Genomic DNA, 17549 nt, shown 5'->3' with positions numbered 1-17549 from the left:
CGGTGGTGGTCACAGGAAAATTAGCATGTTGATTTGCGGTATTTAGAGCTTCTGCAATGATCTTGCAGTCACCTTCGCATGTGGCAATCTGGGAAAAAATCCAATGTAACAACCAATTTTTCCAAATATAATATGAAAAACAAAAATTTCATCTCCAACCCCTACATTTTACAACATTTTGCCTAGTTGTCTTTTATTTTCAAACCGAATAAGATTTTTATTTTAATTTTAATTTTCTTTTATTAGTGGAAAAATAAAATTTTACCCAATTTCTGTCGGGGGAAACCCAATTCCTCTGAGTATCATGTTTCATAGTTGACGATTCAATTCGATAAACAATTAGATTATATATCATCTGGTTGTTGTCTAAGATGAGATAATTGAGATATAACCAACCTATATTTTAGAGTTTGATTACATATCCACAGAATAAGAAGTACCGAAGATTAGTCCCAAACTGTTCGAGAAAATGCTAACAGTTGCTAGGCTGGTCATATAGTTTTGTTCAATTAAACTCATGAAAGGGGAGGAGCTGATGGTGTTTGGATGTGAATTGGACAACTGATGGTGATCGGGAATGGGTTTAGGTAAACAAAACAATTTTAGAGAATTGAAGGTGTTGTAGCTCGAGTATTTTGGAGAGGAGGGAGAGCTTATCTCTGTAATGGTTGGTACTTGAGCAAATAAAAGAGTATATGGCCTGAAGCGGAACCCCGGGGCAAATTACTTTTTTGATTGAATGATTCTGAGATAATAAAAAAAATATACAGATCAGCACCTGTAATAATGTAAGATTGATCAAATATGATTTTTATGAGCACGCTTGTTGATCAAATATGATTGATCCAAATCCAAAGTACTTGTTCGTATTTGTATGACTTTGATTTCGATTTTGTAACACTTTTTCTTGGTATCTCGTGAAAAGAAGAAGAAAAAACTATTTTTTTAGTTTTGATCTCTAATTAAAATAGTTATTAATTAAATTAAATTATTATCTACAAAAAAAAGGATGGATAGATATCCTCTATGTGAACCTCTAGAACAAGAGGTTGAGCAAGAGGACATGTCATCTACATATTGGTTATAGAGGTTAGGATTGGAGAATGATTTTAAAGATTTTGGATATGTATCCTACGTGTATGAAGACTTTTTTCCTCACACACGCTCCATTGGAGAAGCTCTTAGCATAGGTGGTCACAGGCAAAACGGCCGGTTGTCCGTCGGTGGTTAAAGGAAAATTAGCATGTTAATCTGCGGTATAGCATAGGTGGTCACAGACAAATTAAAGATTTATCAGAAATATTGGGTTGTTGAGGGGAAACTTCGCTTCTTAATCATCTTTGGATGCCAATTGCACATTATTCAATTGTCATATGGGAATACATAAACATAAATAAATTCCAAAAGAGCAGATATCATTGTGGTACACCCGCAAAGTTGTTGGGTGATTATATGAACGACCTGAGTTCGAAAATTGTAATATCGGGGTGGGAGGCTTCCTTTCTCTTCATATATATCTGGGCTTGTAGGTAGTAGATCTCTTTGAGGTTCCAAAAAAAACAAACAAATTCCAAAAGAGAATTGCACCTTCGAGAAAGTAACTTCTATCAAATGCGGGTAGAATACTAATGACTAGACATGTTTTCGCTTCTCTCATTATCTATTATACGCCAGATTCAGTGGGAAGGACAACTTTAACTAAATTGATGAGAGATTATTTTTTTTTGAGATTTACTAGAGAAATAAGGAAAATAAACTAGGTTTCTTGGAAAGGTTGTGAAGACCTAAAGAGTATGGGGAAGTGGTGTTAAGAAGTCCAAAACAATAACCAAGTGTCGCTAGCAAAATGGATGTGGAAGTTCCAAGAGTCGTTCAAAGAAAAATAGAAGGTGAAATGGATGATGTTTAGAGACTCTCCAAAACCACAAGGATTGTGGAAAGAAATTAAAAACATTAACATCTAGTGGAGAAGACTTCTCCACCAAACATGGTCATTTTATATACTCCTGGTAAGACAAATAGGCATGTAATCTAACATACTAGAGAATTTATTCCCCAGCGTACAACTTGGCATTCAATAAAAAGGCAAAAGTTAAACATCAAATGGTTAACTTTGGACGTAACATAAGATACAAGAAAAGAAAATCCAAATTTATTGAAAATAATTTAAATTGTAAACTTGATGATAATGAAAGGAGTGTGTCCATATGTATATCTCACCAGAAAGATACAATTGTCAACACCTTAAGTGACAACTTTATTGTTAATTATATTTAGGGCAATTTGGAAATATATACCCGTTATTTTTTCTACGTTTTCGAATATAGACCCGTGTTTTTTTGAACTTTTCGTATATAGACCTGTTTTGACTTGGTCCCACTTTTTTTTGCAAACAAATGTGCAAGGTGGAAGTTATTTCACTTATTAAAAAGTCTTATTTACCCCTAAACCACATCTCCTTTGTACAAAATCGATTTCCTACCAACTAAAATCCTGAACCCTATAACTTGGGAACCCTAAACCCAAAAACTTGCGAATGATGAACCCTGAATTAAAAAACCTGGACCCTGAACCCTAAACCCTTAACTTGTAAATGATGAACCCTTTTAGGAAATGATGTAACGAACCTGAAAATGGTGAAAAGTGGGTCAACGTGGCAATGAGTAAAGGAAAATAAGTAAAAGTATAATGGGACTTAACCAAGATGGATGAAAAAGTGTAAACAAACCTATATTTGAAAAGTTGAAGAAAAAATAAACAGACCTATATTTGTAAACCGAGTTTCAAATAGGCTTATATTTCTCAATTTCTCTTATATTTATGATTCATCGGCTGCATTTAAAATTTTGTCAGTGGATATTTTTCCTTACAGACATGTTCAAATAAATCCTGCACCTACAAAAATTTAGACTTGTAATACCCTAATTCGGCAAGTAAGGTTCGTTAAATTGGAATATAGGTGATGGTTTGTCCTTTCCCAACACCGAAGTTTTTTTTCCAGCACAATTGGCTCCAAAGTTGGCAGAAAGCTCTGCAGTTAAGTGTGCTCGGGCGAGAGTAATCCGGGGATGGTGACCTCCCGGGAAACTGTTGTTGGATGACCGCAGCGGTACCCGTTGAAAACCCTACGCTGAAATATGGTTGTTTGTATAGATTCCGGAGCCAAGTATGGCTCCAATTTAAGGTGGTGGTATCGTAATACCTCGGTTTGCCATATAGGGTTCTCCGAATGGAATATAGGTAATGGTTTATCCTTTTCTAACATTGAAGCCTTTTCAGCACAGTTGACTCCAGAGTTGGCAAAAAGTTCTTCAGTTAAGTGTGCTATGGCGGGAATAATCCAGGGATGGGTGACCTCTCGGGGAACTACTGTAGAAGTGACCACATCGGTGCCCATTTAAAACAACACATTACCGGATGAGTGCGGTGTTTAAGTGGGGACAATACCGATGGAGGTTCGGGTCATTATAAAATATTTTATATGGTATGTAATACACTTGCTCTACAAGGAGAAGCAACTAGAAAGTTTGTCCGACCCAACACTGTTGGATGAGCGCAATGGCTAAGCGGGAATAATACATGTGGAGGATCGGGTCATTATAAAACTCTTTATATGAAATGCAGTACATTAACGAGGAGAAGCAACTAGACAATTTGTTCGATTTTTACAACAAGTCTGATGTCTATTGAAATAAACTGCTTGTTTGGATCACAGAGAATCAACTGTGCAAGAAAAATCACAAATATCGGAATATAAAAAAGAAAAAGTTTGCAGTCTTCAAAGTAACAGCTGCACAAATAACTTGATTCATGATAATTATCAATACACACAGATCGGAGTATTAACATTGTTTGATCAAAAGTTCTATTTACAGATCTTGAATCACGAGATCTGTAATAGTCAATCCTCAAACACCTGAGTGACCTTATATCATAATACAAGGACCATGGAATAATCAAGTTTGATTTATCAAGGATAACTATATCGTGTTTCAATCAAATCAATAATTAAAAATTAAAAAACAATATGATTTAGTTTTCTACCAATGGTACTACTAAAAGCTGCTTGATCCCAAAAAAAACTTTAAATGAAGGTAACACAAGAGAGTTCACCTAATTATTTTACTCTCTTTTATCAACAAGTTGGTTTCACACACAAACAGTTATGTAGTGTGTCAAAGGATGAGTTTGTAAGAGTACAAGTTCAACTATTTATAATGCTATGAACAAGACTTGGTGAAACGTAATGTATTCTCATTTTTCAAATTTCCCAAAGATATTTAAAGAATATTATTTCGACTTTACCAACTACTAATTGTATTACAACTCATAACCGAAATCACTATTAGTTGACAACTAATATTAACTAACGTACATTCATATACTTTACTAATATAACAATTAGAGATATGCAGACCGTTGGGATATGGTAAGCATATTTTTTGAATATCTAAAAGATATTTGAATTTCGATTTCAGGATCTTTCCTTGATTATCACACAAAAACACTTGAGTGTTAAGATATATGAGTTTAGTATATGTTCAAATCACTATGTCGACATCATGTGAACATTCCAAGTTCAATTCATGCACATATCAATGTTTGCATAAACCCGGAGATAACAAATATATTGAAAATTTATAAGCATGTTTGAACCATATCATGAATGATCAATTATGGGGTCGTACCTAATTTAGGATCGGTAGTTACTACTAGGGATTGGTTCTAAACATAAGATCGGTCCTGAATCCACTTTAACTAGGAAACATAGTTTCGCAAGTGTACTTTCTTAGATTATGTTTATGATATTACCTTCAATCATAATCCCAAGGTTGAATTCATCCTGAAAATTAACAAATTAAATAATAACAAGTTACCAATTAGTGTAATATCGATTCACGAAGTCTAAAAATAAACTATACCTCGTAACTCCTATACTCAAGTTGCACGAAACAACTAGTATATCTTTCATTGATACTTTGATCATAGTATTGAAATCGTAGGGTTACCGAGTACACCACCAACTTTTTCGTTTTGATAGGAGTATGAACTTGTATATTATTTTTGACAATAAAAAAAATACGGAAAAGTAAAACTACCACACACAAGAATTTTGTTAACTAGGAAACTGTAATAGTAGAAAATCTCCGGGACCTCGTCCAGATTTGAACACCAAACTGTATTAAGCCGCTACAAACACTTGACTACTATTAGACTTCAGAATGGAATATAGTTGAGACCAAATCCACCCTCCAAGTGATTCAGTTACAGTCGTGCACCTTACGTCTCTTGAACCTCGCAAGACTCTACGAAATTGATTCCCTTAGTTAACGTCCTTTACAACCTAAGAGTTGTTGCAACCTAAGTGAATACTTTTGATACTGAAAAAGCGGGGGTACAACAACCTCACCCGATATTTCGATTAGCAATTTGTATGGAAAAACTCCAATATACTTTCAAAAGAATCAACTATACTCAATCTTAATAAAGTATATCGAAGAGTTATATCTCTTTTTCTTGATTCAATTATTTCTCAAGCAAATAGAAATCTGTGAGTCTAATTGAATACAAGAGAAACACTTGAACGGTACCAAAGACCAATGTTCAAGGATCAATCAATTTAAATCAAAAACAAAAGGTCGGATTTCCAATTGATTCATTCAAACGCACAACCTGTGATATTTCAATTATATAAAAAAATATAATGCGGAATAGAAATAACACAGACACCAGAATTTTGTTAACGAGAAAACCACAAATGCAGAAAAATGCCGGGACCTAGTCCAGATTGAACATCACATTGTATTAAGCCGCTACAGACACTAGCCTACTACAAACTAACTTCGATCTGGACTGTAGTTGAACCCAAATCAATCTCACACTGATTCAAGGTACAGTTACGCTCCTTACGTCTCTGATCCCAGTAGGATACTACGCACTTGATTCCCTTAGCTGATCTCACCCACAACTAAGAGTTGCTACGACCCAAAGTCAAAGACTTTAATAAACAAATCTGTATCACATAGAAAAGTATACGATAATAGATAAATCTGTCTCCCACAGAAATACCTACAAGTTTTTGTTCCGTCTTTTGATAAATCAAGGTGAACAGGAACCAATTGATAACCCGGACTTATATTTCCGAAGAACAGCCTAGTATTATCAATCACCTCACAATAATCTTAATTGATGCGGCGAACTAAGATATTGTGGAATCACAAACGATGAGACGAAGATGTTTGTGACTACTTTTTTATCTTGCCTATCGGAGATATAAATCTCAAGCCAATCGTTACGATTGTACTCAAAACGATAGAATCAGCAAGATCAGATCACACAACTACGAGAAATTAGTGTCGGTCTGGCTTCACAATCCCAATGAAGTATTTAAGTCGTTAACCTGGTTCTCAAGAAGAAACCTAAGGTTAAAGGAGAATCGAATCTAGCTAATACAACTAGTATCACACGGAAGGTGTGGGGATTAGGTTTCCCAATTGCTAGAGTTCTCCCTTATATAGTCTTTCAAATAAGGGTTTGCAATCAATGTTAGCTTGGTAACAAAGCATTTAATATTCATCATTAGATGAAACCTTATCAGATTCAAGCTAATATCTTTCAACTGTTGGATCGAAAACTTAGCTTGTCACACACAAATGAAATGCACGATTTTAGGTTTGTGTAACCGTACCCAAACATGTATATTTGTTGGTTCAACAATAGTTAACAAAATGGTTAGCCATATGAGCACTTTCATATCAACCACTAGAACTTGGCCTGTGCTGTAACGGCACGGCCACAAAAAAAAGTGAAAACAATTATTTTGACCGGTGTTATTCATTTGTTGTTACTATTTAAAGTGACAATTGTTCTTCATACATTTTGATTATTAATTTTTCTTTTGTATTTGACCGAGCTTATTTTGACACCTAAAAAATCAAGCACAACTTGTAAAATATAATGTTATTTGTGTCATAACGACATCGAATAAACATTACACACTTACTATATTGACTAATTGTGATACCACCACCAGAACCACCCATTACAACTACCTTTTTCACCAGCAGCATTGCCGCCACGGGCTCCATGCACCGCCACTCACAAATATCACCCTGATTACCCATAATATCTATTGATGTAATTATTAACATAGTTGTTATCTATTGAGTGGGAGTATCTATTCATTTAGATAATTAATAAGACATTTATCATGAGAGATTAACAAAATATTTATTATGAGAAACTAATGAGATAATAATGATGTGCACATATTAAGACCGTTAGATATGAATTTCTAACTTTCAATCATAGACGTCACTTATAAACACTTACTTAAACAATCATTGATTTATCTTCTCCGTAAACAAATCTTGAGGATGATGATACTAAAAACAATTGATAGATTAAGGCATTAAAGATTTCGAGGATGATACCAAAACATCAAGGAAATAAGGTTGAGCAAAATCATGTTCTTGAATTTAATTTCTTTTGTCTCTTTAGTCTATCTCTAATTCCCAAATTTATTTCTGATTAAGGTTTGCTCAAAAGTGGGGAACTAAAGTTTTTAAGTCCACTCCTCCTTATGGATGTGAGTGTGAAAATCAGTTGTTTAGTTTTATGGGAATGTAGGTTTGTTATTTTTATTCTATCAAATTTCTCCACTTTGATTTTGATTTTTGGGATGGGAAAAAGAGAATATTTAATGCATCATTTCCCAATAAAAGCGTGTATTCATGGGATCGACCACAAAGATGAATTTATCAATCGAGAGGGCAAATATAGATCTCTCTTTATGTTAACTAACTTAGTTAAGCTTTGTTTTATAATACAGAACAAAGAAACATGAAAAAAATATCACCTAGCTATGATATAACTCGTGTCATAACCGTGCGACTTAGTAATAAGTTAATTTATTGTGTATTGATTTTGATTCGTACCGTTCGTTTGCAGTTATTACTGTAATTGTCATGTATATTTACCGAGTTTCTGTTATCATTAAGACGATCAATAAAGTTAACCAATTTGTGTCGAAACATTATTAACAAAATATATTACCTTCACCAACACCCACCACATCCAAAATATCAATTGATACCACTTCTTTCCCCCACATCACCGTTGCTTCCACCCCCAACCACTGGACGTGCTTTTTAATTTTTAATCACTGACGTCGTGAGAAAAGTTTATATTGAACAAACTTAAGTGGTCAATTAATTTATTCCACCATTATTTTATTTCATTGGTTTGTTTTTATTAAATTCTCTTTTATATTGTAATCAATTTTATTTAACACTAAAAGTCATGATTTTTCTGACCGGATATTATTTGGGCGATCCAGCGGTATATGATGATGTTGCTTTAAGATCTGGTATCATCCACGAAATATTTGGTTTTTCTCCTTACCAATCGTGCGAAAAAAATAACTAATTGTATCTTTCACAATATAATGATGTGCATTTGTAAAGACACAAAAATATTATTGTTCACTATTATTCACCAACACCCACCACCATTAAAAACAGTCATCGACACTATTTCTTCCACCACCAGGGAAAGACCAACACCCACCATAATATTTTGTGTCTTTAATATCTCTACCACTCACTACTTCATCCAATACCACCATTAATATTTATTAATATAATTTTTAATAAAATTATTATTTACTAATAAAAATATGTATTTATTAGATCAATTAAGGGGACATTTATGATGAAAAATTAATTAATAATTTATTATGAGAAACTAATGGGATACTAATTAATAAAATATTTATAATAATTTGGTTGAGCAAACCAAGACCTTGGATTTATCTTCTTCCTAGACAAATTTTGGCCACTTCTTACATAGCCTTTAGTTAGGCGTAGATTTATCTAGCGCTTAACCCATGCTGAAATGGAATGGGCATAATTTTTATCTGGATATTAAATTTAATATTTGTTAATTATCGAGTTTACTCTCCTTATCATTACAAAAATGAAGACAAAACCAATATATATTTTAGTCCACAAATCTTTTATCATGTACTCATATATGATTCCTTTCCAGTATGTTTGATATTTTGACATTCTCCCAAATAAAGTTTATTCTTGCCCTCATTCACAACAAAACCAACGATATTTGATATATTTTATAGTTTCCAAAGACAAAAACGTATTATCGATCATTTGAAATGGTATTTCCCTTATACATCTCCCTTATTTTAGTGACCGCGCAAAACCAAAACATCGAACTATGTAGAATAAAACAAAATTACATCACTCAAACTCATTCTTCCTATAAATAATTGTGTCCCATAAGCTCAGAATCCTTGTTTATTTTTTCCCATTCTAAAATGGTCCAAAAAGATTAAAACTCTGAATGGACTCTACAATACATATTATATCGTGCGTTCTTATATTTGAATAACACAAATAAATACTAATTCATTTATCTAGGCCACTATATCATAAATCGTTCAGACATTTCAGATGGAAACCCATTCGACTCAGAAAGATATATCTCCAATTCTTGGAAACTCTCAGACAGTCTACGACATTGATTTTCTAAATGTGAGTCATTTCACATGGCAACTTACCACCAAAACCACTAATTACCACTACATTTTCCACCACCATCACTATCGTCACCGGCTCCATGCATCTCCAATCTCAAACAACACCTGGGTCATCCCTAATTTCTATGTATATGATTATTAATAAATTTATTATTTATTTAATTAAAATATATTTAGAAAAATGTAATGGGTTGAAAAGAATTTTAAAAGTTATTATTATTCTTTATTAAAAAGTTTATTATTTATCTAATTGAAGTATATTTATCGAGATAATTATAAGACTATTTAATAAAAATATATTTAGAAAAACGTAATGGGTTGAAAAGAATTTTAAAAGTTATTATAATTCTTTATTAACAAATTTATAATTCATCTAATGAAAGTATAATGATAAGAGATTAATAAAGTATTTATTATAAGAAATTAATGATTCAATAATGATGTGAAGCCATGGATTTAGCTTTGCCAAGAATGAATCCTGGCCGCTCTTTATCTTGCCTAAGTTGTCCAAACTATGCTTTATAAGGGAGATATTCTACTTCACCATAACTAGTACAAATGACTCAAATGAACTAGTTAGAGAGTTGTTCAATTGCAAGGAAATCTTATGTAACTACACAATCGAAGCAAAGACGATTGGATTCACTCGAATTGGTTCATGAACTATATTCCCAGAAGGAGTTCTCAAACTTCAGCAGATTTTCTCGGGTCGAGAACTTTCGCCAGTTCGCGGACTGAGTTCACGGCTCTTGTTCCGATTCTCTTTATCAACAAAGTTCGCAAACTTCAGTTCAAGGAAAAAGGACTTATACATATATGTGTTGCCACACAATGCTTATATCCATCATTGGTTATATAATCTAAACTCTCATTTCAATCATTGAATCATTCTTAGAGGACATTTCGTCAAAGTAAACAATTTTCAAAGTGATTGAAACGTGTCATGACTTTCGTCACTAGGTAAAGATGAACTTGGCCAAAGCAAAAGCTTACCAACACATATTTTGAGAAATAGATAGGCGAGATAAACTCGGCTCGAAATAACAAATGTGTATAATCAAAGTCTATATAACAAAACGACTTTTGTTTCAGAATATGAGATAGAGTAGATAGACTTTTGAGTGATAGATAAGTTCAACTCACCAAATACCTTTTAGTTGATGAAGTTCCACCAGTTCCTTGAGTAGTCCTTCTTCTTGTATGATGATTGCCATGGAGTTCTTGAGCTCAACTAGACTTTCTATCCTAGTCCAAGACTTAGCTATAGTATACTAGAAATCAATACTTATAGTTTTGATCACTAACATTGACAAACATGCTTGAGATAGCAACGCATGCGAGTTCGACCGAGCAATGCTCTAACATATACCAATGTGCATCTAACAGATAAGCCTACTTGATTTCCATTTAGATCAAAGATCAAGGTGAGGAAATCTTTTTGCAATAGATAAATCTAGCAAACCTCACGAATCCGGAACTTACGACTCCCGAAGAGCATCCTGGATTCTTAACCACCTCCCAAGAACAATCTTCAAAGGATTAATTAAGATCAATTTTCAGATATCTATCTTGAGGAATCACAAAGTCTGAGACGAAGAGAACTTTGCGATTAATATATATATTTTCTGAAAGAGATTACGAAAACCTCGATAACAGAAAAGAAAAATCAGGATACACGAATTATCAAGGTAAAGATAGTCGGACCTGGTTTCACGAATCCCCAAAGTGAAGTCTTTTAGTCATAGACCTAATTATGTTTCTCAAAGTAAACCTAGGTCTATACTGGACGACTCTAAAATCAACTAGGACACAAAGTGTCAGGGATTGAATTTCCCAGTTGAAAAAAAATCTTTATTTATAGTTTTCAAGACCAGAGATTGCTAAGAATTCAAGCTAAGATAACTTGAGAATCAAGCAAACACTTTTAGGTCTTGAAAATACACTAGGACCTGGAACTGGAACCGTGTATAATGATTGTTCAGTTTGGCAAGTATGCCAAAGAACTAAAGCAACTTGATGTCGTTTAAACACCTAAGAATTTAATTATGATGCACATACATAAGTGCTTGAGTGAGCAATCAAGTCTTAGAAGTATTTGCTAGATTTTAATTCTAAACATATTTAAAAAAAATAAGTCTTTGAGCATGTGCTAAAATCTTAAACTGGGACGGTTGGTACAATGGTTCGTGAACCGTTAGGGTTGTTCACGATTCAGGGTGCAACGGTTCGTGAACCAGGTTCGCCAACCCTATAAGACTACCAAACTCAATTGACCACGTTTCGTGAAACGGGTTCCTCAACTGCTAGCCTATAATATACAACTTTCAAATTTCAGTTCACAACGGTTCATGAACTGTCCCCATCTGAACTTGCAGTTTGCGAACTGGTTAGCCAGCCCTCTTATATTTTTGAAACTCAGATATCTATGATTTGTAATCTGGTTCGCCAACCTACCCTGAGCATAAATATCAGATAGTTCAATATTTATCTCTTATGATGTTTAAAACATTCCCGAGTGATGAAATCATTTGCGTGGACAATTTTCAATTAAGCGACAAATTAATTTACATAATAAATTGGTTACAACTAATATTGTTAAGGATCATTGAAAATCTTTGCTTAGCATCATATTTTGAAATTTTTAATAAGACAAGCTTGACTCTAAACTTTTTCTTTGTAAATCCACTAGAAATCATACGACATTGTCTCATAAAGATAAAATGGTAAGATAGTGAGTAAAATATAATGGTTCGGTCTTCACATACCTGATACAAAAGTTCTCCAAATGTCTTCGTCGATCTTCAGTCTTCGTGTGTGATGTATGATACTCAATTATCAAATTCTAACCTAGTTTGATACTTGACTTAGTAGATTAGAAATCAATATATAGTTTTGATCATCTAACATTGACAACACGCTTGAGATATAAAAGCTTATGGGTTTAACCGAGCATTGATCTAACAAGTATAATTACCAAGTTAGTAATATTAGAGACAAGTAAACCAAATTTATTTTATATGTTGTGTTTTCAATAAATGACATACCAACGTTTGGTGGGTTTAACCGAGTAATGCTATAAAAATTTCTCCATTTTTCAATTTAGTGATAAAAATCTTTAAATATGGAGAATACAAGAATTAAGAGATAAAGATATTACATTACATAATAATGTCTTAACTCTATCATCATACGCTTGATTCCAAATTTCAACAACACAAAATTCCGCAATAAACAAAAATAGATGTTGTTGTTGAAGCGTTTGAGTAACAAAAACTTTACCCCCCCAAAGGTGAGGTAGGAAAATGATCAATCTTAACATATTTGTTATTCTATTATGTGGTATGTAATACTACCCAACATGCCTCATTGATCAATGTTTTACTCTTTTCGGTTTAGATATATACTTTTCAGCACATATATCCTTTCTCAAGTGATTGTAAATCACACTATACTCCATATATCTCCCCACTAATGTCATCAAAATGAAAAATGTACGGAAAATACAATAGGTATTTAGAAATGACTTTTCAAGTTCACAAGAACTTGTTACAACTTATAAGAGTTTAAGACAATCGGAGGTCTAACATGCCACTTTTGATAACCAAAATTAAATCTGAAACTACCAAAGTGATTGATTTAGTTTTTTTTATCAAGGAACAATTACCTGAAGTAATTTTCCTCCATTTTGATAAGTCGAACTAAGATCATGGTTAACTTAGTTACTTACCATGATCCCTATTTCAATAAGCAAAAAATAAGATCAGAATTAACTTAGTATTTTTTTTATCAGGAAAATGATTAACTAGACTAATCATTCTCTAATTAACTTAGATAAGTATACTAGAATCAAAATCGATATAGTTAATTACTTATTACGAATGCAATTATATCAGATCTTATTCTTCCCACAATTTCCACAACCACACTCCCCAGAAAGATATATTATTAAGTGTAAGATTAGTGGGTTTCGACAACATTTTTGTACTTTTTGTTGCACATCAATATAAATAGGTGATTAAAATTTATATGTACCATGAAAAGCCATGTTGAATAGTTGATGTCCTTGAATCGAGATATTATGGTGATTACGAGCAACATAGCAGTTAAGTACACATACGGATGCACAACCCCACATAAAATTAACAAGATCTTTACATATTGGATGTATCTTTTATAAGTGAGAATATATATTTGGATAAAATTTGTTGGTTTCAGCAGTATCAAAAATTATATCTCGGTACAAGCTAAGGTGTAGAAAAATCTTGGAGTGTTATAAACCGATGTTTTTTTACTTATATGCCCTTGTGTCTACTTAGATGTTTATTTAGGGTTTGCATATACTTGGGCACCAAATCTTCCATCTATATAAATAGAGGCTTAAAATCTTGACTTTTACACACATGAATGATAATTATCTCTTATCATTTCCCTCTACTTTGTAGTTTCAAAACACGTTATCATCATACTATGGTTACTAAGAAAAAATAAAGTTTCGAACGCCATCGATCGTTTTCCCTTGTTTCTGTAAACGCTAATTTTTTTTTTTTTGCTTTAAAAGAAGAGGTTTATTTATTATTTATTTACATCTAATTTGTATGAGCTAAATTTTTAGGTTGTCTCATAATTTATGATATGATGAAGTTACTAACCTTAAACTTATGTTGTTGTTGTTTTTCTTCTTCTATTTTTTTTTGATTTCGCTGGTTTGTTCGGTATGGTATTAAATTTTTAGCTCTATATATGTTCTCGGTGGTTGTTTGGAGGGATTTATAAAGATAAAGAAAAACAAAAAGAAAAGAAAAACTTCACGGTTGAGTTAGTTTTATCTCCTAACCAACGATTTGTTTCAGCTAATTTGGTTCCCGTTGCTGGACAGATTTTATGAATTTGATGAAATAATATGTGTAGGATCAGAATCTCGCAACAATTATGCCTCAGCGAAATTATCAATGGTACAACACAGTAGCGTCGCAGAACAGTTTCAGAAATGATATAATAAATGACGTCATCTAAAGTCATGAGAAAGATGTGACAGTCTTGCGAAAATTAGAGAGCTTGCGAAATTAATATTTGTAAGGTTGCGAGAATGTCGCAAACCATATCCGAAAAAAGGACAGATTAGCTGTCATCCACTATGTATTTCCTTATAAATAGTCATTCGAGTTGTAAAGGAGAGAGAGATCTTTTTTGAGTAAGAGACAAGTAAATATGAGAGAGAAAGTTCAGAGCAGAGATCATTCTTGATTTCTTTATTTTCCTTGTAAGAACATTCAGAAATTAATCAATAAAATTAAGAGTGTAAACCTAAAAATGAGCTGATCAGCAATGAAATCATATGAGGGGTGTATTGTAGGATTTCCTGCAACTACATAATGGCGCTAGAAACAGGGAGGAGTTGAAGATTATTCTATAAAAATCTAAAGACTGATATTGAGATTTGTGAAAATTTAAAGTAATTGATTAAGAATTTTTCACAATTTCTTGAAATACAGTTAGCATTGAAGAAATGGCTAGAAGAAGAAATACATCCGAACAACCGATTACTATTAGAAGAAGCAAAAGAATTGCTGGAAGAGAAAGAAGTGAAATGGGAGAATCTACTAGAATGAGAAATAATAGAGAAAATCTAATTCAATCGCCAATTCAACAAACACTAGTTCAAGAGAGGAATACAGATTATGACAGAGTGTGCGTACACACTTGGCGATCAAATTCAGCAGAAGAAATAGAAGAAGAGCAACAAAATAGAAATTACAGACATGAAGAGAGAAATCAAGAAGCAGATGAAGGAACAATTCATGGAGGTGAGGAAATTGGATCGTTAGAAACATTGAGACGAAGAATACATGAAGAAAGAAGAGCTGAGGCAGAAGAACGGGCGAATTTAACAAGAAAAAATCACGAATTAAGGATGGAGAATATCAGATTGCAGAATAAAAGATCGAGAAGTATTACAAAATCATATTCCAGATCGACTAGAAGAGAAATGAGGCAAAATTCACCCACGATCAATGCTAGAAACAATATTCAAGAAGAAATATCAAATCCTAATGAAGAATATCGCGAAAATAGAGAAAGAACTGATGATCGTTACATTCCACAAAATGAAACTTTTGATGATGGGAAAATTGGAGGAAATCAAGAGAACGGGCGAAATCAGAGACAAAATAACCAAGATGGCGAAGGAAATCAAGAGGAAGGAAGAAGAATTTTACATGTGAGAGAAACTCAAAGAAATCAACAGACAATTGAAGAAGAAATTGAAAGACATAATGCTGAACAAGCACGTTTAATCTGCGAACGTGAAAGATTGAGAGCGAAAATGGAAGAACAAGAGTTTCAGGAGACAATTCGCCAAAACAATCATGACAATCGGGAAAGAAGGCGTATACAAAATCGTAATAACGATAATCTCAATGAAGAGTATGATAGAGTAAAGAGAATGGATGAAAGACAGCGAGTTGAATTGATAAGAAATGAACAAAAATATGGAGGGGAAAATGAACGACGTCATCATTTGCGAATTCAAAATAGGGATGAGGAAGAGAATCGCAGAAGAAGGAGAGATGAGGATAATGAAGAAGATATACAAAATTTCGCAAGAGAAGATAGACGTGAACATAGAAGAAGAGAATCAAAATTAAAGAGACCATTGGGTCAAGATTCAGGAGTAAATAAACAAATCTTGAAAGAATTAGAAGAAATGAGGGGAATGCTAAATAACAGAGGAGAAGTAGGTAGAAGACAATTGGATGAAGCAATAGAAGAAGCTGCGAAAAATCCATTTACAAGGGAAGTACAGTTAGGAGGAATACCACCGAAATGCAATTTTCCTGCATTAACTAGCATTTTCGATGGAACAACTTGTGCAATTCAACACATTAAAGCTTATGTGAGGTGCATGTTACAATGGGAAAATCATGATGCGGTATTGTGCAAATATTTCACATCCAGCTTAATAGGAGAAGCGTTAAAATGGTTTGAAGGTTTGCCAAAGAATACAATAACCTCATTCAATCATTTGCAGACTACATTCTTGGGGGCGTATATAAGTAACAATTCCTCACGACCTGGTATAGAAGATGTGTTTGGATTAAAGCAAAGGATTGGCGAAAGTTTGAAACATTTGACTAAAAGATGGAGAACTATGTGTAGCGAAATGGCTGGCCGTGTAGATGAGAGATATCTCATATTATCATTTATCAATGCTATGTTTGCAACAAACCTGTTGTATGTCCAAATTTTCAGAGTCAAGAATACGATTACAATGACTGAATTGCGAGAACTTCAAGAAGAATACATTGCTTTAGAGGAAATACAAAATGAAATAGAATCATATCCAGTTGAGAACACCAGCTCACAAACAGCGAATGCAAGCTTATTACCCAAGCTGATAAACACAGTGGCGAATACTTCGCAAGTACAACAAGAAAAGGTGACAGGTAACAATCAGCAGAAGTTGGTAGCTATGGGGAGTCGAGATCAAGAAGAGTATGAAAGAAAAATAAATTTCAACAGTCGTGGAGGAAATAACAAGATTCAAAGACTCGATCAACCGCAAGAAACTTATGGAGGTTAAAGACCAAACTTTAATAGAAGACAAGGAGGTCACAAGGTAGTATGGGAAGAAATCAAGATGCCACCTCTAAATGCAAGTGTGGAGAAGATATGGGAAGCTATAATCTTGATGGAGAATATACCAACACCATGGAATATGGGAACGGAACCACCTCCAAATCGCAGAAGTCATGAATTTTGTTCTTATCATCATTGTCATGGACATACCACAAACGATTGCAAAAATGTAAAGAGAATTATTTTGAGAATGATAGATCAAGGAAAACTAAACGACTTTCTGGTAGGGCATCCGCAACCTCAACCATTACCACCACCGCCAGAACATCACAAAGTGAATACGATGAAAAAGAAAGAAACATTCTTCATAGAAGTTGGTGCAAAAGCAAAAAATCTATTCTGTCACTCTATCGTACAT

This window comes from Papaver somniferum, chromosome 5 (assembly GCF_003573695.1).
Source record: "Papaver somniferum cultivar HN1 chromosome 5, ASM357369v1, whole genome shotgun sequence".
NCBI lineage: Eukaryota > Viridiplantae > Streptophyta > Magnoliopsida > Ranunculales > Papaveraceae > Papaver > Papaver somniferum.
This window is presented reverse-complemented; position numbering follows the sequence as displayed.